Source organism: Chiloscyllium plagiosum, unplaced genomic scaffold (assembly GCF_037043375.1).
Source record: "Chiloscyllium plagiosum isolate Xiang-an unplaced genomic scaffold, Cpla_swu_hap1 HiC_scaffold_35, whole genome shotgun sequence".
NCBI lineage: Eukaryota > Metazoa > Chordata > Chondrichthyes > Orectolobiformes > Hemiscylliidae > Chiloscyllium > Chiloscyllium plagiosum.
In genome coordinates this window covers 58,513,161-58,541,130 of record NW_028270173.1, presented here as the reverse complement: position 1 = coordinate 58,541,130, position 27,970 = coordinate 58,513,161, and the positions used below count along the sequence as shown (strand labels likewise).

Here is a 27,970-nt window from a genome sequence, read left to right as displayed (position 1 = left end):
ACTGGAGAACAGACAGAGATAGAGTCCATGCTATATTAAACCAGAGGACAAAAGTTGATTATCTCCAAACTGCACCAAACCAAAGAAGAGAGAGTAGAGAGTCTCCACACTACTACAGCTGAGAACAGATGGGTTGCATACTGTTTTAAAACACAGTAAAGAAAATTAATAGTCCACAGAATTAAGAGTCACAGTCTCCACTCTATTTTAAATAAGAGAGTCTGCACCTTGCCTTAAATCAGAGAATAATGAGTTGACAGTAGTTTAGTAATAAAAAAAAATCTGGAATTAAGAATCTCCTGATAACCATGATATCACAATTGAATTTTAAAAAAGTGTGGGTGGCACAGTGGTTAGCACTGCTGCCTCACAGCGCCAGAAGACCTGGGTTCAATTCCCGCCTCAGGCGACTGACTGTGTGGAGTTTGCACGTTCTCCCCGTGTCTGCGTGGGCTTACTCCGGGTGCTCCGGTTTCCTCCCACAGTCCAAAGATGTGCAGGTCAGGTGAATTGGCCATGCTAAATTACCCGTAGAGTTAGGTAAGGGGTAAATGTAGGGGTATGGGGGTTGCGCTTCGGCGGGGTGGTGTGGACTTGTTGGGCCGAAGGGCCTGTTTCCACACTGTAAGTAATCTAATCTAACCCATCTGGTTCACCAATGTCCTTTAAGAATAGAATAAAGTAGAGAATGGAGATTCTTAATACTTAAAACAGAGACGAGAGCTTGGATAGATTCCACACTTTATTAAACCACGGAATAACAAGTGAAGAGTCTCCATTCTGTGTTAAACCAGAAAATAAAGAGTTGATAGGGACTCAATTAAAAACAAAAGCACCTGGAAGTAAGAGACTCACAATGACCCTGGAATCACTATCGAATGTTGAAAGTCGAAAAAAATCCATCTGGTTCACCAATGTCATTTAGCGAAGGAGAGCTGACTTTCATAGCAGTCTTGCCTACTTGTGAATCCAGACTATAGCGATACGGTTGACTGTAAGCTGCCCTCTGACATGGCTGAGAAAGCCGCTTAGTTGAAACAATCACCCTGAAGTCTCACAAGAAATGAAACCAGGTGAACCACCTGACATCAACGTGTGAACCCATTACGACAACAGCAACAGCAGTCCTGTCAATCTTGCAAAGTTCCTCCTTATTAACATCTGTGGTCTAGTACCAAAGAGGGGAGAGCTGTTCCATGGTGTTAAGGGATATGGGCCAAAGCAAATATGAGGAATTGAGTGCCTAATTCTATTCCTGTATTATCATTAAAACCAGAGGATCAAGCCTAGTTTAATGAAGGGTGCTGGAGGACACCAGGAGCAGCACCAGCCATGCCTATAAATAAGGTGTCAATCCGGTGAAACTACAGAACAGGATGACTTGTGTGCCAAACAGGATAAACAGCAAGTAATAGAGCTAAGCAATCCCACAGCCAACGATCATATCTAAGCCCCGCAGTCCTGCCACATTGTGTCATGAATAATGATGAACAATTAAATAACTCACTGGAGGAGGACACTCCACAAATTCCAACAACCTCAATGATGAGACAGTGTAGCAGATCAGTGGAGAAGCCATGGGTGAAGCATTTGCAACTATCTTAAGCCAGAAGTGCTGAATAGAAGATCCATCTTGGCTTCTTCCAGAGGTTCAGCCAACTCAATTCATTCTACTTCATATCAAGAAACAGTTGGATGCACCGGATACTGCAAAGGCTATGGGTACAGTCAATATTCTAGCAATTGTACCTAAGAGACTCTATGACTGTGCTTTAGAACTTTCCACGCCCCTTGCCAAGCTGTTCCAGTACAGCTATAATACTGGCATATATCTGACAATGTGGAAAATTGCCCAGATATGACCTGTACACAAAAAGCAGGACAAATTCAACCCAGCTAATTAACGCCCATCACTTAAGTCTCAATCATCAGTAAAGCGATGGAAGGGTGTCATGAACAGTACCATCAGGCAGCACATACTCAGCAATAACCTGCTCAGTACGCCAGTTTGGATTCTACCAGGACCACTCGACTCCTGATCTCATTACAGCCTCGGTTCAAACATGGAGAAAAGAGCTGAATTCCAGGGGTGAGAGTGACAGCCCTTGACATCAAAGCCACATTTGACCCAGTGCGGCATCAGTGAGTCCTAGCAAAACTGGAATCGGGGGAAACCTCTCCACTGGTTGCAGTCATACTGGTACATAGGAAAATGGTTATGGTTGTTGAAGGTCAGTTATCTCAACACCAGGACATCTCTACAGGGGTTCCTCAGGGCAGTGTCGTAGGCCCAACTATCTTCAGCTGCTTCATCAATGATCTTCGCACTATCATAAGGTCAGAAGTAGGATGTTCGCCAATGATTACGCAAGAGTATAACAGCAAGGAGGTGATGTTGAACTTGTACAAAAAAAAAACTGTGGGGCTACATTATAGGAAAGATGCAAATTCATTGGAGATACTGCAGAAGCAATTTACAAGAATGATTAGATATGAGAAATTTCAGCTGTGAGGTTAAATTGAAGAAGTTCCTCTAGAGAGAACTAAGAAGAGCTGGGAGGGAACATGAGAAGTCCTTGGCAGATAGGATCAAGGAAAACCCTAAAGCTTTCTATAGGTATATCAGGAATAAAAGAATGATGAGAGAAAGATTAGGGCCAATCAAGGATAGTAGTGGGTAGTTGTACGTGGAGTCTGAGGAGATGGAAAGCGCTAAATGAACATTTTTCCTCAGTATTCACACTGGAAAAAGACAATGTTGTCAAGGAGAATACTGAGATACAGGCTACTGGACTAGACGGGATTGAGGTTCACAAGGAGGAGGTGTTAGCAATTCTGGAGAGTGTGAAAATAGATAAGTCCCCTGGGCCGGATGGGATTTATCCTAGGGTTCTCTGGGAAGCCAGGGTGGAGATTGCAGAGTCTTTGGCTTTGATCTTTATGTTGTCATTGTTTATAGGAATAGTGCCAGAAGACTGGAGGATAGCAAATGTTGCCCCCTTGTTCAAGAAGGGGAGTAGAGTCAACCCTGGTAATTATAGACCATTGAGCCTCACATTGGTTGTGGGTAAAGTGTTGAGAAAGGTGACAAGAGATAGGATTTATAATCATCTAGAGAGGAATAAGTTGATTAGGGATAGTCAACAGTTTTGTGAATGGTAGGTCGTGCCTCACAAACCTTATTGAATTCTTTGCGATGGTGACTAAACAAGTGGATGAGGGTAAAGCAGTTGATGTGGTCTGTATGGATTTCAGTAAGGCGTTTGATAAGGTCCCCCATGGTAGGCTATTGCATAATACGGAGGCATGCGATTGACGGTGATTTAGCGGTTTGGCTAGCTGAAAGAAGACAGAGGGTGGTGGTTGATGGGAAATGTTCATCCTGGAGTTCAGTTACTAGTGGTGTACCTCAAGGATCTGTTTTGGGGCCACTGCTGTTTGTCATTTTATAAATGAACTCGGTGAGGGCATAGAAGAATGGGTTCGTACATTTGCGGATGACACTAGGGTCAGTGGAGTTGTGGATAGTGTTGAAGGATGTTGCATGTTACAGAGGGTCATAGATAAGCTGCGACGTGGCAAATGGAGTTTACTGTGGAAAAGTGTGAAGTAATTCACTTGGAAGGAGCAAGAAGAAAAGAGAGTACTGGGCTAATGGTAGGATTCATGGTAGTGTAGAAGAGCAGAGAGATCTTGGTGTCCATGTACATAGATCACTAAAAGTTGTCACCCAGGTTGATAGGGTTGTTAAGAAGGCATACGATGTGTTAGCTTTTATTGGTAGAGGGATTGAGTTTCAGAGTCACGAAGTCATATTGCAGCTGTACAAAACTCTGGTGTGATCGCACTTGGAGTATTGTGTACAGTTCTGGTCACTGCATCATAGGAAGGATGTGGAAGGTTTGGAAAAGGTTCAGAGGAGATTTACTAGGATGTTGCATGGTATGGAGGGAAGGCTTATGAGAAAAGGCTGAGGGACTTGAGGCTGTTTTCATTAGAGAGAAGATGGTTGAGAGGTGACTTAGAGTCATAGAGATGTACAGCATGGAAACAGACCCTTCGGTCCACCCCGTCCATGCCAACCAGATATCCCAACCCAATCTAGTCCCACCTGCCAGCACCTGGCCCATATCCTCCAAACTCTTCCTATTCATATACCCATCCAAATGCCTCTTAAATGTTGCAATTGTACCAGCCTCCACCACATCCTCTGGCAGCTCATTCCATACATGTACCACCCTCTGCGTGAAAAAGTTGCCCCTTAGGTCTCTTTATATAAGATAATCAGAATGTTAGATTGGGTGGACAATGAGAGCCCTTTTCCACGGATGGTGATGGATAGCATGAGGGACATAAACATAAATTGAGGGGTGATAGATATAGGACAGATGTCAGAGATAGTTTCTTTACTCAGAGAGTAGTAGGGGCGTGGAACGCACTGCCTGCAGAAGATTCACCAAGGGTGAGGGCATTTAAATGGTCATTGGATAAACATATGGATGAGAATGGAATAGTGTAGGATAGATAGGCTTCAGATTTGTTCCACAGGTTGGCGCAACATCGAGGACTGAAGGGCCTGTACTGCACTGTAATGTTCTTTGTTCTAAGTTGAGTCCCTCTAGAAAGAAGAAGGCTGAAAGGAGATCTGATTGAGGTTTACAAAATCGTGAGCAGCTGGACAGAGTAGAGAGAGAGGTGTTTCTGCTTCTAAAATGAACAAGAATGAGAGGGCATAGATGTAAAGTGGTGTGCAAACAAAGCACTGAATGTGTGACGAAAAACTTGTTAGATAATGAAATGTACTGCCTGGAAATGTGATGGAGGCAGGTTCAGATGAGGCATTCAAGACATCATTGGATTTTTTTGGATCGTAATGGTGTGTAGAGAGCTGGAGCAGGTAGGATTAGCCGAATAGTCTCTTTCTGCTCCACAATAATTCTGTGATTCTGTGAAGCAAGTACAGAAATAAGCAGATCAGGGAGATGAATACATGGCTGAAAAGATAGTGCAGATGGAGGTGGAACACTGGGACTGGCTCTGGAGAAAATAGCATCGGTACTAGCCGGATAAGTTACATCTGAACAGAGCTGGAGCTGGGATCCTTGTGGGACGATTTGCTCATGCTTTTGGGGAGGCTTTAAGTTAACTCAGCAGGAGTATAGGATCCAGGGGAGAGAATAATTCCAGGGTTCAACTGGCACTAGCAGAGAGAATAGCAAGTTAATAGGTGACATCAGAGTAAGGAATGAAGAAATTGAATCTAAATAAGGTTACTGTGCATGCATAGTGTCGGGCCTTTCCAATGACATGCAATCACGCAAACTGATACAAGACAAAGTTGTTGTTTATTTAAGCAAATGGATACTACAAGCACTTACAACTGGTACGGAATACTACTCATTAAGACATAAGGTAATCAATCTCAGTTTCAGAGTCCTTGTTCTATCGCTGGATTCCTGACCCAGAACTCCTTCCATGAGTGTTGGTCCTAGTTCTCACTATCAAGTGACTTTTTGGCTGCCGAGTTAAATTTTATTTCCAAGATCTACTCTCAATATTCACTCATCTTCAATGGACATGTTCCTACTCGCTTTTGTTGCCATCACTCCCAAATGTTTCCAAGACCAGTTCCTGCGTTCATCATTCTGCAGTTTCCTTACGCTGTAGGTTCAATACATTCCATTCTTAAAGCTCAGTTCCTGCTTCTTACAGACTCAGCACAGTTTGACCATTTTACCCAGGGTTCTTACATTTGGTTGAATTATTGAAGTCAATGAATCTACAGATTGTAGTAAGAAAGATCAGGGAGCTATATGCACTGATTGCTATGTGTAAATATGACCTGGCTCAAACAAGAACAAGTCTGGATGCTAAATATTTTTGAGTACATGATACAAAGATAGAAAAGGATGGAAAGGAGGAGGGGTGACTGTATTGGTTAGGAATACATTGCAGTGTTGGAGAAAGACGATGTTTCAGACAATTCAAGGACAGAATAGATTTAATGAGAGCTAAGGAACAACATGGATGTAATTGCATTGCTAGGTACAGCCTACACACCACCAAATTAGTGGCAACAATCCAAAGATGTGCAGATTAGGTGAATTGGCCATGCTAAGTTGCCCATAGTGTTCAGGGATGTGTAGGTTAGATACATTAGTCAGGGGAAATGTAGAGTCATAGGGTCTGGATGGGTTACTCTTCGGAGGGTCAATGTGGACTTGTTGGGCCAAATAGCCTGTTTCCACACGAGTGATTCTATGATTCCATAATTCTATAATATAAAGGAACAAATCTGCAGGCAAATTACAAGGAGATATTAAATTATGGAGTAATTACCTAAATAATAGACTGGTTTACTTGTAGTGTAGAGAACAGCGAGGCAAGTGTTTCTAGATTATGTTCAAGAGAGCTTCCTCCAGCAGTATGTATGAACAACAAGAAATGATGCATTATTGGACCTGGTCCTGAGAAATAAGGTGGGCCAAGTGGATCAAGTATCAGCAGGGTAACATCTAGGAAAAAGTGATCATTGTATCATGACACATAAAAGACAACTACATAAAATTAAAGTGCAAGGGATTGGGATAATGTATTGGGATGGATGGAAAATTGGTTAACAGACGTGAAACAAAGAGTAGGAATAAATGGATGTTTCTCTGACTGGCAGTGACTGGTGAGGTACCAGAAAGATATGCATGAGGGCCCCAGCTTCACAATATATGTTAACGATTTAGATGAGGGAACTAATTGTAATATCTCAAAATTTGCAAATGACACAGCTGGGTGGAAGGGTGAGATGTGGAGAGGATGCAGAGATGTTGCAGTGTGCTTTGGATAGGCTGAGTGAGTGGTAAAATGCACGGCAGATGCAGTATAATTTAGATAAATGTGAGGTTATCTACATTGGTAGCAAAGACAGGAAAGCAGATTATTACTTGAATGACTGTAAATTGAGAGAAGGTAATGGTCAATGAGACCTGGGTGACCAGTTGCTGAAAGTAAGCATGCAAGTGCAGTAGACAGTAAAGAAGGCATACTAGATCTTGGCCATCACAGCAAGAAGCTTTGAGTATAGGAATGAGGATGCTACACTGCACTTAAATAGGACATTTAGAGGCTAAAGCTGGAATTGTTTGTGCAGCTTTGATCTCCTTACCTGAGGAAGGATGATCTTGCAATAGCAGGAGTTCAGCAAAGCTTTATCAAATTGATTCTTGAGATGGCAGGATGTATGTAGAAATATTGAGTCAGTTAGGATTGTATTCACTCGAGTTTAGAAGAATGAGAGATGATCACATAGAAACCTATAAAATTCTAACAGGATTAGACAGGTTAGATGCAGGAAGGATGTTCCTGATTGTAAGGGAGCCCAGAACCAGGGGTCATAGTTTAAGAATAAGGGGTTTATCTTTTAGGACACCAGAGGGTGGTGAATCTTTGGAATTTGCTGCATAGTAGGTGGTTGAGACCAAAGCATTATATGATTTTTAAGACGGAGGTAGACCTAACTCTTGTGGCTAAAGGGATACAGGATGGGGTCGGGGGTGGACTTAGGGTATTGAGCTGGATGATCAGCCATGGTAATATTAAATGACACAGCAGGCTTGAGGGATCGAATGGCTTCCTCCTGCTCCAATCTTCGATTTTTCTATGTTTAAGGTTCAGGATGATGGTGGAGAATGACATACAACAAACCAGAGTGAGATAAAAAGCCAATAGGCAGAGAGCTGACTTCAATGAGGCAAGAGTAGAGCTTTTCAGGATACACTGAAATGAGAGATTGCTGGAAAAAAACAGAGCTGAGCAATGGGCTACACGCGCAAAAAAAGATGATTTGGGACCAGTCAAGGGAAAAGATGGACAAACAAATCCAGAGTTTTGGACAATGAAGGAGATAGAAATAAGATAAAGAAGAAAATGTTTATTTATAACAGGTGTCAGATAGAAAATACATAAAATATAATAAAGTTAAAGATTTTAAAAGTATACCAAGTTTCCCAACTTACTTGACTATAAGACCTGATTGATAGAATGTATGCACACGTTTCTGTACTGATCAAGAATTACTACTGATTACAAGTATCTTGACTCAAGCTAAAGATAACAGTTATAAACCGTCAGCATATAAGACTATGAATTGAAAACCTAATTCCTTTATAAATTCACTCTTACACAGACCCAGACAGGGTAAAATAGGATATGGACAGAGGGGGAAAACTAGAAGGATATTTCAGTAGTTTTTGTTTCCCGATTCTGGTGTTAAGATAATCATCTGCTGGCCAGCCCAATTCTTCATTCAACTTTCTCTGGTTTCTTCCACTAGTTGATAAGAAACACAATGTGGCTGTTTACTTTTGTCTGTGATTTATCAGTTCAAAGTCACAGCTTGCAGGGAAGATAAACTGATTTTCTTCAGGTTTATAGAATGTTTTTACTGCAGAAAACAGAGGGAGACTGCTGGAGAAAGTGAGGTCTGCAGATGCTGGAGATCCGAGCTGGAAATGTGTTGCTGGAAAAGCGCAGTAGGTCAGGCAGCATCTAGGGAACAGGAGAATCGACGTTTCGGGCATTAGCTTTTAGGACACCAGAGGGTGGTGAATCCTGAAGAAGGGCTAATGCCCGAAACGTCGATTCTCCTGTTCCCTAGATGCTGCCTGACCTGCTGCGCTTTTCCAGCAACACATTTCCAGAGAGGGAGACTGCTCCCAAGCTGGCAAGAACTGAACACTTTTTTTTTCCTTTCTCTGTTTATAACCTGTTCCCAACTTCAAGATGCAGTTACCTGAGGAGCAATCATTGTTGTTTTGCAGGCAAAAAGAGCTCTTATTTATAATTAATCACAAGTCCACAAACCAATATCTTGTCAGCAGAAGCTGCATCTATATACCTGCCTTGGCATGAAATCATCTGCAATTCAAACTGTAATTAGTACTTGTTTACACAATGGGTGTCAGGGTATTGATTTTTCAAGACTGCAGCCACTCTTTCAAACACTGGTTTTCAAACAGCCTTTTCTCAGTTCAGTCCAGAATTTAAAAAAAACACTTAATGTAAAGATGCATTCCTTACAAATGCACTGTCTGGAAATGTGGTGGAGACAGATTCAATTGAAGCATTTAATAGGAACATATGAGCAGGAGAAGGCTGCTCTGCCAGTCAATAAGATCACGGCTGATCTGTGGCCTAACTCCATCTGCCTACTTTGGGCCTATATCCTTTGTTAACCTTGCTTAATAAAAATTTGTCTCTCAGATTTAAAGTTGACAATTAAATTAGCATTGATTACCATTAAGGAGGAGAGCTCCAGACCTCCACTGCTCTTTGCATGTAGAAGTGTTTTCTAACATATCCCCTGAATGGCATGGCCCTAATTCTTAGAATATACCGCCTAGTTCTGGAATCCCCAACCAGTGGATATTATTTATCGACCCTGTCTTTCCCCATTAATATCCTGAAGACTTCCCGAACAATTACATGGAAGTCACTTCCATGGGAGTTTATCAAAAACTTCTGGAAGTCCATGTAAACAACATCCATCAGCTTACTCTGTCCACACCTTTATCACCTCTTCAAAAAACTATGAGATTTGTCAGGTATGATCTACTCTTCATGAATCCATGTTGACTCTTCCTGATTCACTGAAAAGTTTTGAGGTGATCTTGAGTATAAATTCTGATAATTTTCCCACCACAGATGTCAGGCTAATTGGTAGAAGTGTTTTCTAACATATCCCCTGAATGGCATGGCCCTAATTCTTAGAATATGCTGCCTAGTTCTAGAATCCCCAACCCTGTCTTTCCCCATTAATATCCTGACGACTTCCTGAAGACACCTCTCAACCTTCTAAATCTACAGAATAATTTGCGTAATCTTTCCTCATAACTTAAACCCTGAAATCCAAGTATCATTCTTGTACACCAGCATTGAACTCCGTCCAGAGCCAAAATATCCTTTTAAAGGTGTGGTGTCCAGATCTGCTTGGAGTACTCTAAGAGGGGTCAAACTGGGGTTTTGTATAACTGCAGCATAATGTCTGTATCCCTGCCTGTTTTAGATACAAAGGCCAGCAGTCCATTAATCTTGATTATTTTCTGTACCTGGTCATTTTAAAGAGCTATGCACCCGAATCCCCAAATCTCGTTGGACTTCTACTTTTAACTTTTGAATTTAACTTTGCGCCTTCTACAAATACTCTGATTTACCCTTTGTCAGTCCAAAATGAATAACCTCACACTAGCAAACATTAAAATCCATCTGCCAGAGCTTTGCCCATTCACTTAATCTATCAATATCTTGTTACAATTTTATGCTGTCGTCTACACTGTTTACAATGCTGCCCAATTTTGTGTCTTCAGCAAATCTTTTATATTAGTCTTTTTATGCTATTATCCAAATCATTAGTAAATATTATGATTAATTGAGGTGAACACAGGTCCCTGCAGGACACCACTAGTCGTGTCCTGCCAATCTGAGTACTTACCTATTATTCCAACTGTTTCCTGCCCATCAACCAATTTCCTATCCACATCAGTAATTTGCCCTCAATTCCATCAGCTTCCACCTTAACTAAAAGTTACTTACATGGGAGTTTATTAAAAGCCTCTGGAGGTCCATGTAAACAACATCCATCAACCTACTCTGTCCACCACTTTTATTAACTCTTCAAAAAAACTATGAGATTTGTCAGGCATGATCTATTCTTCATGAATCCATATTGACTCTCCCTGATTAACTCAAATTTTTTGATGTGATCTTGAGTATAAAATCTATTAATTTTCTCACCACAGATGTCAGGCTAATTGGTCTGTAATTCCCTCAAAGAGCATTGCGACATGAGAAAATTTCAAATCCAGAGGTACCACTCCTGAATCCAGGGAACTCTGAAAGATTATGGTTAGAGCATTGGCAATGTGCTCTTCTACCTCATTTAATGCCTGTGGATGGAAACATCAGGTCCTGGGGACCGTTTAGAAGATGCAGTGCAGAAAGGCATTGGATGATTATTCAGATAAAAATAATGTGCAAGGGTATAAGAAAAAAATCAGGAGATTAGCATGAGATAATGATGCTCATTTGATGAGCCAATGCAGGCACATGGACTGAATGGTTGTAACATAAGTGTGATTCTGTGATTTGATGCAGTTAAGACCCACAATGCTGTTAGAGAGGGAGTTCCAAGGTTTTGAATCAGCAATACTTGAGGAACAATTGATATATTTCCAAGTCAGGATGGTGAGTGGATTGAGTTTGGGGAACTTGGAGGTGGAGGTGCTCCCAATTATCTGCAGCACTTGCCCTTCTAGATGGTTGTAGCCGTTTGTTTGGAAGGTGCTACCTACGGAGACTTAGTGAATTTCTGTAGTAAACAGTACTTATATTGCTTACACTACTACTGAGTATTGATGATGAAGGGAATTAATGTTTGTTGATATGGTGCCATTCAAGTGACCTGCTTTAGGGTGATTAGTGTCAAGCTTCTTGAGTGTTGTTGGAGGTGCGCTCATCCAGGCAAGTGGGGCATGTTTCATTATGCTCCTGAATTGTGCCTTGCAGATGGTGGACAGGCTTAGGGGAGTCATTTGCTGTATGATTCTTAGTTTCTGACCTGCTTTTGTAGCCACAGTACTGATAGTGAATCCAGTTCAGTTTCTGGTCAATGTAACCACTAGAATGTTGATAATGGGGAATTCAGTGATTGTAATGTCATTGAATGTCAAGGGGTGCTACTTCGATTGTTTCTTGTTGAAGATGGACATTGTCTAGAGCCTGAGTGGCATGAATGTTATGTGCCACTTGTCACTGTTTCACCAGGCTTGATCACTGTGTAAAGCCCCTGTTACACACCTCACATACATTAAGTTTCTTCACAGTATGAATATGCGGGTGGCTCACGAGTGTCAATTATTTTTGCAAAACCTCCCTTGCAAAGTCACACTTGAAATATTTCACTTGCATGGAAATGCCTTTACTATAAGAGTTATACAACTATTTCACTGTGTATGGAAGGAGATTTTTGAAGCCTGAGGAGCCCTCCTCAGACTTGAACAGCCTCTCCCCTGTAGGTGTGACTTCAGTGGTTCATGAGGCTTGATGAATGAATGAAGCTCTCACCACATTTGCAGCCACTCACACTTCTTCCCAGCCTCACCCTGACTGATCAGCCACAGCCGAACCTTCAGAAAGGTTGGCTCTGATAGAAGGCTCCACACCACTGATGGCTTATCACCATTCATGGCTGATAAGTTTTTTCAACCCTATTGGGTGGCACGGTAGCTCAGTGATTAGCACTGCCGCCTCACAGCGTCAGGGACCCAGGTTCGATTCCAGCCTCGGGTGACTGTGTGGAGTTTGCACGTTCTCCCTGGATGTCCTCCCACAATCCAAAGATGTGCAGGTCAGGTGGATTGGCCATGCTAAATTGCCTGTAGTGCTAGGTGCATTAGTCAGAGGGAAATGGGTCTGGGTCGATTATCCTTCGGAGGGTTGGTGCGGACTTGTTGGGTCGAAGGGCCTGTCTCCACACTGTAGGGAATCTAATCTCTCGCTTTCTCCCTATAATCTTTGATCCCTTTGACAGCCAAGAACCTATCTATCTCTGTTTTAAATATACTCAATGACCTGGCCTCTATAGCCTTCTGTGGCAATGAGTTCCACAGATTCACTACTCTCTGGCTGAAGAGTTTCTCCTCATCTCCGTTCTAAAGGGTCTTCCTTTTACTCTATGCCCTTTGATCCGAAACCCTCCTGCCAATGGAAATATCTTCCCAATGTCCATTCTGTCCAGGCTGTTCAGTATTCTGTAGGTTTCAATCAGATCCTCCCCATATCCTTCTAAACTCCAATGCGTATAGACGCAGAGTCGTCAAACATTCCTCACATGTTAAGCCTTTCACTCCTGGGATCACTCTCGTGAACCTCCTCTGATCCCACTGCAGGTCAGTACATCCTTCCTGAGGTATGGGGCCCAAAATTGCTCACAATTCTCTAAATGTGGAGTGACCAGACCTTTATAAAGCCTCAGAAGTACATTCCTGCTTTTATATTCTAGCACTCTCGAGATGAATTATAACATTCTATTTGCCTTCCTTACTACCAACTCAACGCGCAAGTTTACCTTAAGAGAAACCTGGACTAGGACTTCCAATTCCCTTTGCACTCAGATTTCTGAACTTTCTCCCCATTTAGAAAATAGTCTATGCCTCCATTCTTCCTACCAAAGTGTTTGACATCCCCTTTATTGGGAGTTACGAATCTATATCGAAGATTGCCAACAGACAAACAACACAATACTCAGCTTATACCAGACTTTGAACCAATCAAAATGACATATCACATCATTATTAAAGCAAGGTATCAGGGGCTGAGGAAACTTAAGTTTCCCCAACAAATAACCTGATCTCAGTGTGCCCTACAGGAATACGATGGGAGTTGCTTCACAGTGGTCCTGAATCTGATTTCAAACAATTCTGTATTCATTCAGCCAGACTCAATAAGGGCTTGAAATGCTGTCCAACAGAAATTATCAGGATTTCAATACAATCCCATCCAACAGCAGATTCTTACATAGACATAAAGAACAATATAGCACAAGAATAGGCCCTTCGGCCCTCCAATCTTCCACCGACACATTTTGCCCTTTCCTACTAAAACTGTCTTCTCTTACAGGATCCATATTCCTGCATTCCCTTCCTATTCATGTATTCATCCAGGCATTTTTTGAATGCTAATGCTAATGTGTCTCCTTCCACCACCTCCTCCTGCAGCACCTTCCAGGCACTCGCCACCCTTTGTGTGAAAAACCTGCTTCGTTCATCTCTTAAACTCACCACCTCCACCCCCCAACCTGAACCTGTGTCCCCAATAATTGACCCTTCCACCCTGGGAAAAAGACTCATACTCACAATCTTATAAACTTCTATCAGGTTGTCCCTCAACCCCTTGCATTCCAGTGAAAACAAACCCAGTCTATCCAACCTATCTTCATAGCTAAGAACCTCCATACCCCAGGCAACTTCCTGGTAAACATATATCAACACTGAAATGAAAACGCAGTCTTTCTCATGCAATTTTTGATCACAGCAATTGTTAATCATAATTCAGTCAAGGTTCATTCATTACATTTACAGACATCTGTGTTATTGATGTTAAAATGGCTTTCTTGAGGTAATTAGTAAATGAGATGACTACAGGATGGTACTGGTTGTTGTATTAAAATTAATACTTCCAGGCGTACAGGTCACACTGGAAAGGTTTGTCTCCCATGTTGATTCGCTGGTGTTCCAGGAGGTATGACAACTGTGTGAAAGCTTTTCTCCTGAATTTAAACTGATATGGTTACTCCCTGTGTGAGTGTGTTGATGGACCAGGAGATATACAGTGACTGTGTGAAAGCCTTGTCACACACCCCACATCTGAATGGTTTCTTATTGTGGATGCACTGGTATTTCAGGGGATCAGGAGAGTGGGTGAAAGTCTTGCCATACTATCGAATTCTGTTGTGTGGATTCTCTTGTGTCGCAGGAGGCCTGATGATGTCACACACCTCACACTGGAATAGTTTCTCCCTTGTGTGAACACGTTCATGTTGGTGGAGATTTGATGAATGTGAGAATGATTTCCCATATTCCTCGCACGTAAATGGTCTCTCCCCCATGTGAATCCTCTGATGGACCGATAGCTGTGTTTACTGTGTAAATGATTTGTTGCATATCTTACACGTGAATGGTTTCTCCTCTGTGTGAATGCATTGGTGTACATGGAGATTTGACAATATTGAGAATGAATTCTTACACGTCAAGCACCTGAATGGTTTCTCCGCTGTGTGAATTTGTTCATGTCTGCGGAGGTCAGACACTGAAGAGACTGACTTTTCACATGCCTCACATGTGAATGGTTTCTCCCCAGTGTGAATACATTAGTGCTTACGGAGATCTGATGGTCATAAGAACGATTTGTTGCACTGCTGACACCTGAATGCGTTGGTGTTTGCGAAGATCTGAAGACGCTGAGAATGATTTGTTGCACACTTTGCAAGTGAATGGTTTTTCCCCTGTGTGAACATGTTGGTGTGCGCGGAGGTGTGATAATGTATAGAATGATTTGTCACATCCATCACATGTGAATTGTTTCTCTGCTGTATGAATGCATTGGTGTGCACGGAGGTATGGTAATGTGAAGAATGATTTGTCACACAACCCACATGTAAATGGTTTATCTCCTACATGAACACATTGGTGCATATGAAGAGTGATTTGTTGCACACCTCACGTAAATGGTTTCTTTACTATGTGAATAGACCTGTGTTTTACAAGGCCTGATAACTGTGCAAAGACCTTTTTGCACAACTCACACTCAAATGGCCTCTCTCCTGTGTGGACACGTTGGTGAGTTTCAAATTTGGATGGATGTGTGAAGGCTTGGTCACACACCTCACACTTAATTGGCTTATCTCCCATATAGCTGCCCTTGTGTTAACAGATGCATCTTAAGAGAGGGGATATCTTAAAAAGCTCTGCTCACATGCTTCACATGCCTCACACTTGAACGGTCTCTTTTCTGTAGGGATGAGTCAGTGATTCATGACGCTCAATAAATGATTGAAGCTCTCACCACACTTGGAGCCACTCACCCTGACCGATCACCCACAGCCAACTCTTCAGAAAAGTTGGTTCTGATGGAACACTCCACACCACTGACCAGTTTCAGATCTGACGATATGTCAAAATTCCCTTTACACAATCAATTTCCAGAGGATGGTTTCACTGCCTCACCTTCTCTGTGTTGAGCAATGCTGTGAAGAGACTGGGTGTCTTCCTATAGCTGTGCAGTTATTCCTTTGGTGATAGTCAGAATCTTTCTGTGGTGGCTATCCTCTCTGTATTCTCTAGTGTTGTAAGGTTCAATCCTTCTGTAAAACAGGGAAAGGAAACTTTGCTGCTTGTAATTCTTATTTTCTCAATTGGTTATGTGAACTCTTCAATTTGTTTTCTTTTGTTTATAAGTGCACAGCATCGAGGCTTCACTGACGAGGTCAACCTTTACTGCTCATTTCTAAATGCACTGAGCAGGTTGTGCCTTCTTGAAGTGCTGAAGTCAAATGTGGATTATGTCCACTTATAGTACTGTGGAGGAGTTGGGGTAGAAAGTGGATTAGGGCTGTTCAAGGATATTGACCCAGTGACAGTGAACCAAAGTTGATATAGTCCCAAGTCAACATGGCGAATGGGTTAAGGGGAACCTCCAGGTGGTAGTCTCCCATATATCTGCTGCCCTTGACCTTCTAGGATTGGAGGCTGTGGATTTATAAGTTGCTTTTTCAAAGCAGTCATGGTGGTGGATGGATCACATTGCCACGTTTGATGTTGAGGTCGGAGAAAGTTGATGTTCAAGGTTTTGGGAAGGGGTGTCAAACGTTTTCTTCAGTTAAAGACTGTTCCATAATCTGGTATTCTCCTGTCTGGGTGTATCAGATGCAATTTCTTTATTTTTCCTCATTTGACTGTCCCTATTTTCCACAGGGATGCTGGATAGTGACCAAGAGCAGACAATATGGGAACTTTCTTGCCTCCACTGAGACCCCCATCTTCCCAGGCATCTTGAGGACAATGGAAAAGACAGTTGGGTGGAGCTTAAATCAGGCAGTCAAATCACTATGAGATCGTGGCAAGTTGATGAAAAACCAGTTTTATCCTTAGAGTATGGGTTCAACATTTGAAAAAAATCAAGAGAAATGTTTATTCAATGAAGACTTTTAAAATTTCTCTACTTCTTTTCCAAAGTTATTTGAAGAAAGCATACTGATTAAAAGGAAGTCCTAGAAGCTGAGGAAAATACTGCTTTTGTGTAGCTGTTTAAGGGTTCTGCTTTATCCTGGGAAATTAGATACAGTGCACTCATGCAGACTGCATATCCAAAATTCAGCTATCAGCCACAGTGACTAGGCAAAACTATCAAAAACCGTTTGGAAAGGCTGAGGCTTTCAGGTAAAATCTTTTAAACAGGCATGTGGCATACTGTGCTATTTAGAGAGAATTGTTCTGCGCTGCTTCTCTTGCAGAGGGAATTACCACAGTGGTACCAAAATGTCTTCTTTACACAGGCAGTTGGTAAACAGCTTTTGTGTACTCCCTGAGTGTTTTTTTGTAAAAATGAGACAAAAAAATCATGAATGATTTGGATCAGGATTAATGTCGACCCAGGAAGACTTTTAGTTTTGTCTATGATTGAAAATTTTCTAATGACAGCTGAACTAAAAGCTTGAGTTCTCTGCTTCTAGAGTCTTGGACAGTGAGGCTTCCTCTTAAAAATGAAAAGGGGCAGATTGTATATGATATGAGTTATATCTATAGAATTACAGTGAGAAACAGGCCATTTGATCCAATTGATCCATTTGGTGTTTATGCTTCATATGAGTCTCCTCTTACCTCATTTCCTCTCATTCTATCAGCATATCCTTCTGTTTCTTTCTCACTCATCTGTTTCTTTAATTTTCCCTTCAAGACATCTCTGCTCTCCACCTCAACCACTCTACGTTGTGAAGGTGAAATTAATTAATTTTGTGAATTTGTGAAATAGAATCAAAATAAAAATACGAATTCCTTCAGCTTGTCATAAAAATCTGAGTATTATCCTTCAGGGAAGAGAACCTGTTACAAATGTCTGGTCTGTTTTATATGTGACTCCAGTCTCACACAACATCATTGACACCAAACTGCCATCTGAAGTGGCAAACAAATAATAGTAAACAATCACATCAAAGTCCATTAATAAGAGAAATTTTGGAGAGATCTGGACAATCCTGACTTTGTAAGATGAAGGTAATCTTAGGTCAGTGAAATCTGTAAAGTCTTGTCTTACCAAGGTTTGAGGACAAGTCCCCAAGTGAGGAGAACTGCCCCACAGATTGCTCAACTAGCAATGAAACTCACTGAATTATATAAACCTGGGAACATCCCAAACTCCTCCATCACCAACCCTGGTAATGTCCCATCCCACTGGCAGGTGGGGATGTCCTCAATATTGACTCCATGGAGTCTCACAGTTTCAGGTCAAACATGTTCAAGGAAAACTACCACTCCCTTCTCAACTGATCAGTGAGTAATTTACCATGTTCATTATCACGAGGAAACAGACATCAAGGGAATGGGAAGGTCAGATCCCAAAAATGGGTGCCCATGAGGTGCAATGTGCCATCAGCAGCAGCAGAATTGTATTCCACAATCTCACAGCCCTCATTCTTTGATCATCATCAAACCAATGGATCAACATGTCTGGAGCAACACATGTCTGGGATTCTTAAGATTGCAGGTTTAAATCTAATGAATGTACTATAGAAGAATACACGCAAGCTAAACGCCAAGAGTAGCAGGTAATAAACAGAGCAAAACAACCTGACAGGAACAGAACTGAGCAAATTCCATGAGCAATTCCAGTCACATCCATGTTGGAGCTCAACAAATGAAAGGAGACACAATACTAAAGTCTCTTCCAGTAAAATATCAAATGAACAATCAAACTCCAGTCTCCTCGTGAGATACTAGGAGAACCTCCCACTCAGTGCACACCAATTTCTTCCCAATTCTTGGGCAGAACCATGTCAGAAATGTCCAGTAAAAGTGAAGTTAGCAAAATTGTTTTAAACCATCTTTCTGACTGAACAGCAACCAGAATATCCTTGTACTAAGAGATGTTGGAGGGTTATAGAAATCTGCTTGCCATCAGGTCAGGTGGCTTGGTTATCATGGGATCACCTGGGACTTGCTGAGCAAGATGAAAAGCTGTCATAAAACAAAGAGTTGTGGATGCTGGAGATCTGAAATAAACAAAAACAGAAATCACTGAAGAAACTCAGAGGAATGGCAGTATCTGTGAAGGGAAACAGTTTTAACATTTTGCGTTCAGAGACCCTTCTATAATTTCAGGGTTACATTGTACTTTGTTCAAAAACTGCATGAATTCATGTAGAACTCTGAGCTCAAAAACTGCATAAATTTATGTAAAACTCCGTTATCTCACTTTTTAGATTAGAGTCACTCTAAACATCATGGCATAGACAGAGAACACAGGGGGCTAACACCTTCAACATATTGTCTAGCTATCACCATTGTTAACAGCTAACCCGAGAATGCAACTTTTTAAAAAAACGTTTTGTGATTTACACATGAAAGAAGTATTCTAACAGATGAAAGGCTTAACAGACAATCAATTTTTCAATGTATAATTTCAGCTACATCACACTGTAAATTTTTGCTATAAATTCTCTGTGTTAGGATTGGCGGAAATGACGGCGGATGATGCCACCTCCAAACGGACCCCACCCACCAAGGATATATTCCCCTATCAGCATTCCGTAAAGACCACTCCCTCCGTGACTCCTTCGTCAGATCCACACCCCCCACCAACCCAACCTCCACTCCCGGCACCTTCCCCTGCAACCGCAGGAGGTGCAAGACTTGCGCCCACACCTCCCCCCTCACCTCCCTCCAAGGCCCCAAAGGAAACTTCCATATCCGCCACAGATTCACCTGCACCTCCACACACATCATCTATTGCATCCTCTGCACCCGATGTGGCCTCCTCTATATTGGGGAGACAGGCCGGCTACTTGCGGAGCGTTTCAGAGAACACCTCTGGGACACCCGGACCAACCAACCCAACCACCCTGTGGCTCAACACTTCAACTCCCCCTCCCACTCCACCAAGGATATGCAGGTCTTTGGACTCCTCCATCGCCAGACCACAACTACACGACGGTTGGAGGAAGAGCGCCTCATCTTCCGCCTATGAACCCTCCAACCACAAGGGATGAACTCGGATTTCACCAGTTTCCTCATTTCCCCTCCCCCCACCTTGTCTCAGTCAAATCCATCGAATTCAGCACCGCCTTCCTAACCTGCAATCTTCTTCCTGACCTCTCCGCCCCCACCCCAGTCTGACCTATCACCCTCACCTTGACCTCTTTCCACCTATCATATTTCCGACGCCCCTCCCCCAAGTCCCTCCTCCCTACCTTTTATCTTAGCCTGCTGGATACACTTTCCTCATTCCTGAAGAAGGGCTTATGCCCGAAACGTCGATTCTCCTGTTCCTTGGATGCTGCCTGACCTGCTGCGCTGTTCCATCAACACATTTTCAGCTCTGATCTCCAGCATCCGCAGTCCTCACTTTCTCCACAAGAGGGGGAAGAACAAACATAAAAATAGTTAGAAAGACAGGTTGCGATAGAATTACATTTTATAGAGAGTTAAAAATCGCACAACGCTCCTTCATTAGGTGATTGTGGAGGGCTCGATCGTAACACACGCTCGATCGAGCCCTCCACAATCACGTGATGAAGGAGCGTCGCTCCAAAAGCTAGTGCTTCCAGTTAAACCTGTTGGACTATAACCTGGTGTTGTGTGATTTTTAACTTTGTACACCCCAGTCCAACACCGGCATCTCCGAATCATTCTATAGAGAGATTTCGATAGGTTCAGTAAGTGGGCAAAGGCTGGTAATTGAAACATACTGTGAGAAAATGTGATGTTCATTTTGGAAGGGAGAATAAAAGAATAGAATATTATTTAAATAGCGGGAAACTGCAACACAAAAAGAGCTGGTGTACTTGAATATTGAACACAGAGAGCTAGAAAAGCAGGTAATCAGGAAGGCTAATGGAATGTTAGTCCTTATTCCAAGAGAGTTAGAGTATAAGGATTAGAAAATCTTCCTGCAACTATATAAGGCACTGGTGAGACCACAGCTGGAGTACTGTGAGCAGTTTGGAGTCAGAGAGTCATAGAGATGTACAGTACGGAAACAGACCGTTCGGTCCAACTCGTCCATGCCGACCAGATATCCCTTGTTCCCCTTAAGAAAATTTATCTCAGTGTCGGCAGTTCAGAGAAGATTCACCACGATGATCCGTGGTATGGAGGGATTATTTTATGGAAAAAATTGAACAGGTTGAAACTTATTGTAATTTGGAAGAATGAGAGGTATTGAAACATATAGGAATCTTAAAGGGCTTGACAAGGTAAATACATGTTTCCCCTTATGGAAGAGTCTAGGATCAGAGTGCACCATCTTACAATAGAGACATCAATTTAAGATTGAGACGGGGGAGGATTTCTTCTCTAAGTGGGTTATAAAACTCCTTGCTATAGAGAGCTGTGGAGGCAGAGTCCTTGTGTATATTTAAGGCAGCGATAGATTCTTGATCAGTTGGGGAATCAAGGGTTACAGTGAGGTCAGCCACCATCCTATTGAATGGTGGAGCAGGCTCAAGGGGCCAAGTGGCCTACTCCTGTTCTGATTTCTTATGGTTTTATAGAAGCGTCTGAGGCAGGCTATAGACCTAATACTCAGGAGAGCTTTCCTGTCAATTCTAATGGGGTGTTTCCAGTCAAAGGTGCCTTCATGGTGTAATAATGATGTTGGAGATCCAAAGTTGTTGATGTTAAATAAAATGCGATATAGATAGTGGAGGGACAGTAACACAACTCCGGTTAGATGTGCCGGTCAAAACACCATTCATGATATCCAGTATATCTGCAATGCAACAGCTTCTTCCACTGGGGCTAGAAGGTGCCTCCTCCACACCAAGTTCCCATTCAGTTCATGTCCATAGTCTTTGTTGCAGTGCAGTACAGAGAGAGATTGCATTGCTTTGGATAGTGAGAGGACACAATAAGGCTATGTGATAGACAATGACGGCCGTAACATTTTATCGAGTAGTAAGCTGAGGATGTTCTTTCGCGCTTTTCAGCAGCCGACAAGGCATCAGTGTCAGTGATACAAAGCAGTGCTGGCGGAACCTCTCCGTCAACCTTGTTCAACAGAACTGAGTTGTGTGAAGTCACTTTTCTGTAAATCTTCGGATGGTGCAGAGGACAGTATCCCCCGAGTAATCTGTATGTCGTAACCCGAAATTTGCTGTGTCTGCTAAAATAAGAAAAAAAAATCTGAACATGCCCTTATGAGAGGTCAATCTGTCGGAAGGGCACATAATCATTAGAAAGTCACTGGACTGTCGACCTAGTGTTTTCTAAAGGGATTAAGCATTGCAAGTGAGCAGGTGGTGAACCCAACTAGTAACCCAGTATGTCTGGGACCAGTCCTGTTAAAATCAAACACAGTGCAGTAGATGTGTGTTGACTATTTCTCAGAAGAACAAAGTTAACGGAAATATGAGTTAGAAAGGGAGAAATGGTGTAGCGGCCTGGTTGACAGTGTTGTCAATTACCAGTGGCAGTGACATTCTTAGAGGAATGGGATGTACACAGCACTGCAGAGCTGAGGTAGCACAAAAACTCCTGAAAATAGCTAATCGATGACTTTGTAATTTTATTTCCGCTGCGCAGGCCTCCGCAGCCCGTGTGTGGCAGTGACTTCTGGAAGTGGGTGTCAGTGCGGCGGCTGACGTGCTGACACCTCACCACAGCTTGGAGAGAACCGCGGAGGACAAGCTGCAGGAGGCTCCGGGATAAACAAGAGGGACAGTGTATGTAATGGGAGGACAAGACCGACGTTGGTGCAGAGCCCTATGATACAGAGCCGAATAAATCGGCTGCGAATGGTCAGAAATAGAACATGAATACCGTGATACCTGATCAATTCCGGAGACTGGCTGAAAATCTTCTAAATTACTCATTGGAAAGGACACGCCTGGGCATTTCCCGGAGTTGGCTGTCATCCATAAATTTGCATGGTTTGAGGGGTGGATTGGAAACCGGCAAATGCTGTTCTTTACCATATCTACAGCAGCCTGTTTACTGGCCTCCCCCATTGCTTCCGAATAGGGAACAGCAGGATATGCCGCACTCCAAAATGATATGCTAGTTGATATGGGTAGCACTTAAGGGAATACCGACCAAGCTCTGAGGTAATCTCCAACAATGGCCTAATGAGTCCAATCCCTCTGCTCTAATCCCAACCTCACCGTTAAACCAGCGGATAAAGGGGGCGCAGTGGTAGTCTGGCGCACTGACCTCTACACCGCTGAAGCCAAACGCCAACTCGAGGACAACTCTTCCTACTGACCCCTCGACCATGACCCCACCCCCCCCCCATCACCAAACCATCATCTCCCAGACCATACAGAACCTCATCACCTCAGGAGATCTCCCACCCACAGCTTCCAACCTCATAGTCTGGGAACCCCGCACTGCCCAGTTCTACCTCCTTCCCAAGATCCACAAGCCTGACCACCCTGGCCGGCCCATTATCTCAGCATGCTCCTGCCTCACTGAACTCATCTCTACCTACCTTGACACTGTTCTATCCTCCCTAGTCCAGGAACTCCCCACATACGTTCGAGACACCACCCACGCCCTCCACCTCCTCCAAGACTTCCATTTCCCCGGCCACCAACGCCTCATCTTCACCATGGATATCCAATCCCTCTACACCTCCATCCGCCATGACCAGGGCCTCCAAGCCCTCGTTTTTCCCTCTCCGGACGTCCCCAATAGTACCCTTCCACCGACACTCTCATTCGTTTGGCCGAACTGGTCCTCACCCTTAACAAGTTCTCCTTTGAATCCTCCCACTTCCTCCAGACCAAAGGGGTAGCCATGGGCACACGTATGGGCCCCAGCTATGCCTGTCTCTTTGTTGGCTACGTAGAACAGTTGATCTTCCGTAATTACACCGGCACCACTCCCCACCTCTTCCTCCGCTACATTGATGACTGCATTGGCGCCACCTCGTGCTCCCGCGAGGAGGTTGAGCAATTCATCAACTTCACCAACACATTCCACCCTGACCTTAAATTTACCTGGACCATCTCTGACACCTCCCTCCCCTTCCTGGACCTCTCCATCTCCATTAGTGACGACCGACTTGACACTGACATTTTTTACAAACCCACCGACTCCCACAGCTACCTGGATTACACCTCTTCCCACCCTATCTCTTGCAAAAATGCCATCCCGTATTCCCAATTCCTCCGCCTCCGCCGTATCTGCTCCCAGGAGGACCAGTTCCACCATAGAACACACCAGATGGCCTCCTTCTTTAGAGATCGCAATTTCCCTTCCCACTTGGTTAAAGATGCCCTCTAACGCATCTCGTCCACATCCCGCACCTCCGTCCTCAGACCTCACTCCTCCAACCGTAACAAGGACAGAACGTCCCTGGTGCGCACCTTCCACCCTACAAACCTCCGCATAAACCAAATCATTCGCCGACATTTCCGCCACCTCCAAAAAGACCCCACCACCAGGGATATATTTCCCTCCCCACCCCTTTCCGCCTTCCGCAAAGACCATTCCCTCCGTGACTACCTGGTCAGGTCCACGCCCCCCTACGACCCACCCTCCCATCCTGGCACTTTCCCCTGCCACCGCAGGAACTGTAAAACCTGTGCCCACACCTCCTCCCTCACCTCCATCCAAGGCCCTAAAGGAGCCTTCCACATCCATCAAAGTTTTACCTGCACATCCACTAATATCATTTATTGTATCCGTTGCTCCCGATGCGGTCTCCTCTACATTGGGGAGACTGGGCGCCTCCTAGCAGAGCGCTTTAGGGAACATCTCCGAGACACCCGCACCAATCAACCACACCACCCCGTGGCCCAACATTTCAACTCCCCCTCCCACTCTGCTGAGGAAATGGAGGTGCTGGGCCTCCTTCACCACTGCTCCCTCACCGCCAGACGCCTGGAGGAAGAACGCCTCATCTTTCGCCTCGGAACACTTCAACCCCAGGGCATCAATGTGGACTTCAACAGCTTCCTCATTTCCCCTTCCCCCACCTCATCCTCGTTTCTAACCTCCAGCAACACTGTCCCCTTGACTTGTCCGGACTTGTCTGACCTGCCCAGCTCCTTTTCCACCTATCCACTCCACCCTCTCCTCCCTGACCTATCACCTTCATCTCCTCCCCCACTCACCCATTGTACTCTATGCTACTCTCTCCCCACCTCCACCCTCCTCTAGCTTATCTCTCCACGCTTCAGGCTCTCTGCCTTTATTCCTGATGAAGGGCTTTTGCCCGAAACGTCGATTTCGAAGCTCCTCGGATGCTGTCTGAATTGCTGTGCTCTTCCAGCACCACTGATCCAGAACCTAATGAGTCCCCTGCCGATTGTGGGCAGTTTGTAAGACGGTGACTCATAGTGTTCCTGAATAGAAAAAAAAGCCTTATCTCACTGGTTGAGGACTCTGATAGACCAATCCCTCCCATGTGCACAGGCAACGTTTGAAGAATTTAACCCAATGGCCACTAGTAATACAGAAGCTTCAGTGTTGAGGAAAATGACTTTTTGTTTCGAAAAGTAGGAGAAGAAATAGAGGCCAAAATAGAAGTCGAAAGGGAAAATGTGTGAAGTGAAAAGCTCTATCCTCAAGGTATTGAAGTAAGAAGGGAAAGAATAGAGAGCCAATGGGGTCGCCAATGCAAGAGTTGACAACAAGGTTCTGGTAGGAAGGGCACTTTAATCAGGAATGCTGGGCCCTAAATAAATCTTCCTTCATAAATGGAGAAAATAAGGCACATCTGATTCCCAAAAGAAAGAGGAACGATGCCGAGAGGCAGCTGAAATCAGAACTCAAATGAGAAAGGTCCTTACCCAGAGTGGGGAGGGAACCTGGCCCTCCACTCTTCCCCACCCCACCACAGGGGGAGAGATGGATTGTGAAGCGGCAAAAAAGTCACATGATTTACAGGGACTTCTTAGGAAAGATATCAGTGCGGTACCAGGCATAATCCTGGGAAAAGGGGATTTTGCGAAGTATAAACATGACTCGGAAAATGCGGGAAAGGGAGATGCAGATGGGAGGAAATCCTATATCGCGACCCCAGAAACGGTATTCCTTCCCAAGGGAAGTGGAGTGGGATCTGGAGATGACAGGTTCGTCACTGATGGAGCAGGGAGTACTGTCTCCTGCGGTCACTAATATGAATTCCCCAATTGGCCATTATGGAAGCCCAATGGATCCTGACGTAAGAGGTTGGATTCCCGCGTCTCGAATAAGAATATCGCTGCCTGCGCACCCACAATAGCTGTGCTGCTGGGGTCGACAGTCACTATTCTGTGAGGTTGAAGATTGACAGTTCATCCCAGTGAGGGCCGAGGGCCAGGACATGTTCATGTTCACATCTAAATTGTTAAAGCCAACAACAGACAAATGCACCTGTCTGCCCCAAGGTTTCATAATCGCCCCTCCGTTTTCCACCAGAGTATGGCACAGAGTATGGAGTAGAAGAGTTCAGTATCCCCAGAAGGGTTTGGAGGGATATGGGCCGGGTGCTGGCAGGTGGGACTAGATTGGGTTGGGATATCTGGTCGGCATCTCTATAATAAGCAGTTACTGCAGTATGTGGACGGCTTACCGCAGGTCTCAAAAACTGAAGGGCAGCCCTTGACTCTTCTGGAGAAGATGTTGCCAGAAGGTGGGGCTCAAGATCAACCCCAGAAAGGCTCTTATTGGGCAGAGTAATAGAGATGTACAGCATGGGAACAGACCCTTCGGTCCAACCCATCCATGCCGACCAGATATCCCAATCCAATCTAGTCCCACCTACCAGCACCCGGCCCATATCCCTCCAAACCCTTCCTATTCATATACCCATCCAGATGCCTTTTAAATGTTGCAATTGTACCAGCCTCCACCACATCCTCTGGCAGCTCCTTTCATACATGTACCACCTTCTGTGTGAAAAAGTTGCCCCTTAGGTCCCTTTTATATCTTTCCCCTCTCACCCTTCAGCTTTTTGGGTTGGCCCTTAAACTAGGAGAGATAGCAACAAAGGAAGGGAAATGGCAGGTATTACAGGAAGTAAAGCGACCCAGCAGTGTTCCTTGGGTCCAGTCCTCCTTGACGGGTTACTGCAGGGAGTTTATCGAGGATTATGCAGCCATTTCAGTCCCCTTACTCCAGTTGCTCCAGAAGGGGTGGACTGGCAGTAGACCGCTGGCTGGCAAAGACGTCTTCGTCTGAGTCAAATCTGATTTTTAGACAGCACCACCCAATGGGCCGTAGATCCCAATGAGATTTTACCTAGAAATCGAGGCAATGGATTCGGACATTTTTAAAAAATAAATTCATTCATGGAATATGGGTGTCACTAGTTAGGCCAGCATTCATTGTCCATCCGTAATTGCCCAGAAGGCAGTTAAGAGTCAACCACATTTGCTGTGGGTCTGGAGTCCCATGTAGGTCACACCGGGTAGTTTCCTTCCCTAAAGGACATGAATGAACCACATGGGGGTTTCCTTTTTTTTAATGCTGAATTCAAGTTCCATCAGCCAGGGTAGGATTCAAACCCAGGACCCAAGCACAGTCTCTGGGACTCTGGATTAATAATCTAACGCTAATAGCACCATACCATTGCCCCCTAGTGCATTCCTAATGCAGAAGGTACAAGGCAGGTCCTGTCAGTAGCATATGTCTCTGGCATCACGTTGGATGATAAGGAAGTACATTCTATCTGTGAAAGACACCTCGTGGCCACTTTCTGGGTTGGGAAACATTTTGCAGTGGATACCAGCACACCCAATGTAATCCTGATCACCCACAACACACCAACAAGGCTTTTGGGGAAGTGGTGAGGATTAAGGGTGTCAGTGTGAGCAGTGCAGTCCAGTGGACCTTGCCCTGAATGGCATGGAGGCTAAGGTCAAACCATTCAATGAACCGATGCTGACTGGAAATGTGGTATCTGAGGATGAGACTCATCTCTGCACTGTAGAAAGGGTATGGGGCAATTAGGGTGGTAAATGTGTAGGCATGCACCCAGAGGGACATATTTGTGGATGGCTCAAGCTTGGTAGTAAATGGGGAGACAAGAATCGAGTATGGTAGTTATGAGCTGGACAGAGAAGCAGAGTTGGCCCTGAGGCTGCCCTCAATTCTGAGTGCCCAGAAGGCTGATCTGATAGCAATAGCCCATGTGGTCATTCCACTCGCAGGAATTCTCCATAGCCAGTTCTATCTGTTCTGACTCTAAGTTCACGTGTAACTCCTGTACCTAGTATCTGACT

General features: G+C 44.0%; 1 long non-coding RNA gene across 1 annotated transcript; it reads right to left on the bottom strand.

Moving 5' to 3' along the window:
• Positions 1-16,702: 16,702 nt before the first annotated feature.
• LOC148140969 (uncharacterized) lies at positions 16,703-23,021 on the bottom strand. The gene is made up of 3 exons (XR_015752936.1): positions 22,589-23,021; positions 20,012-20,165; positions 16,703-18,814 (listed from the first exon to the last, which is right to left on the bottom strand). It is a non-coding gene; the product is annotated as an uncharacterized LOC148140969 (long non-coding RNA).
• Between the last annotated feature and the right edge of the window lie 4,949 nt (positions 23,022-27,970).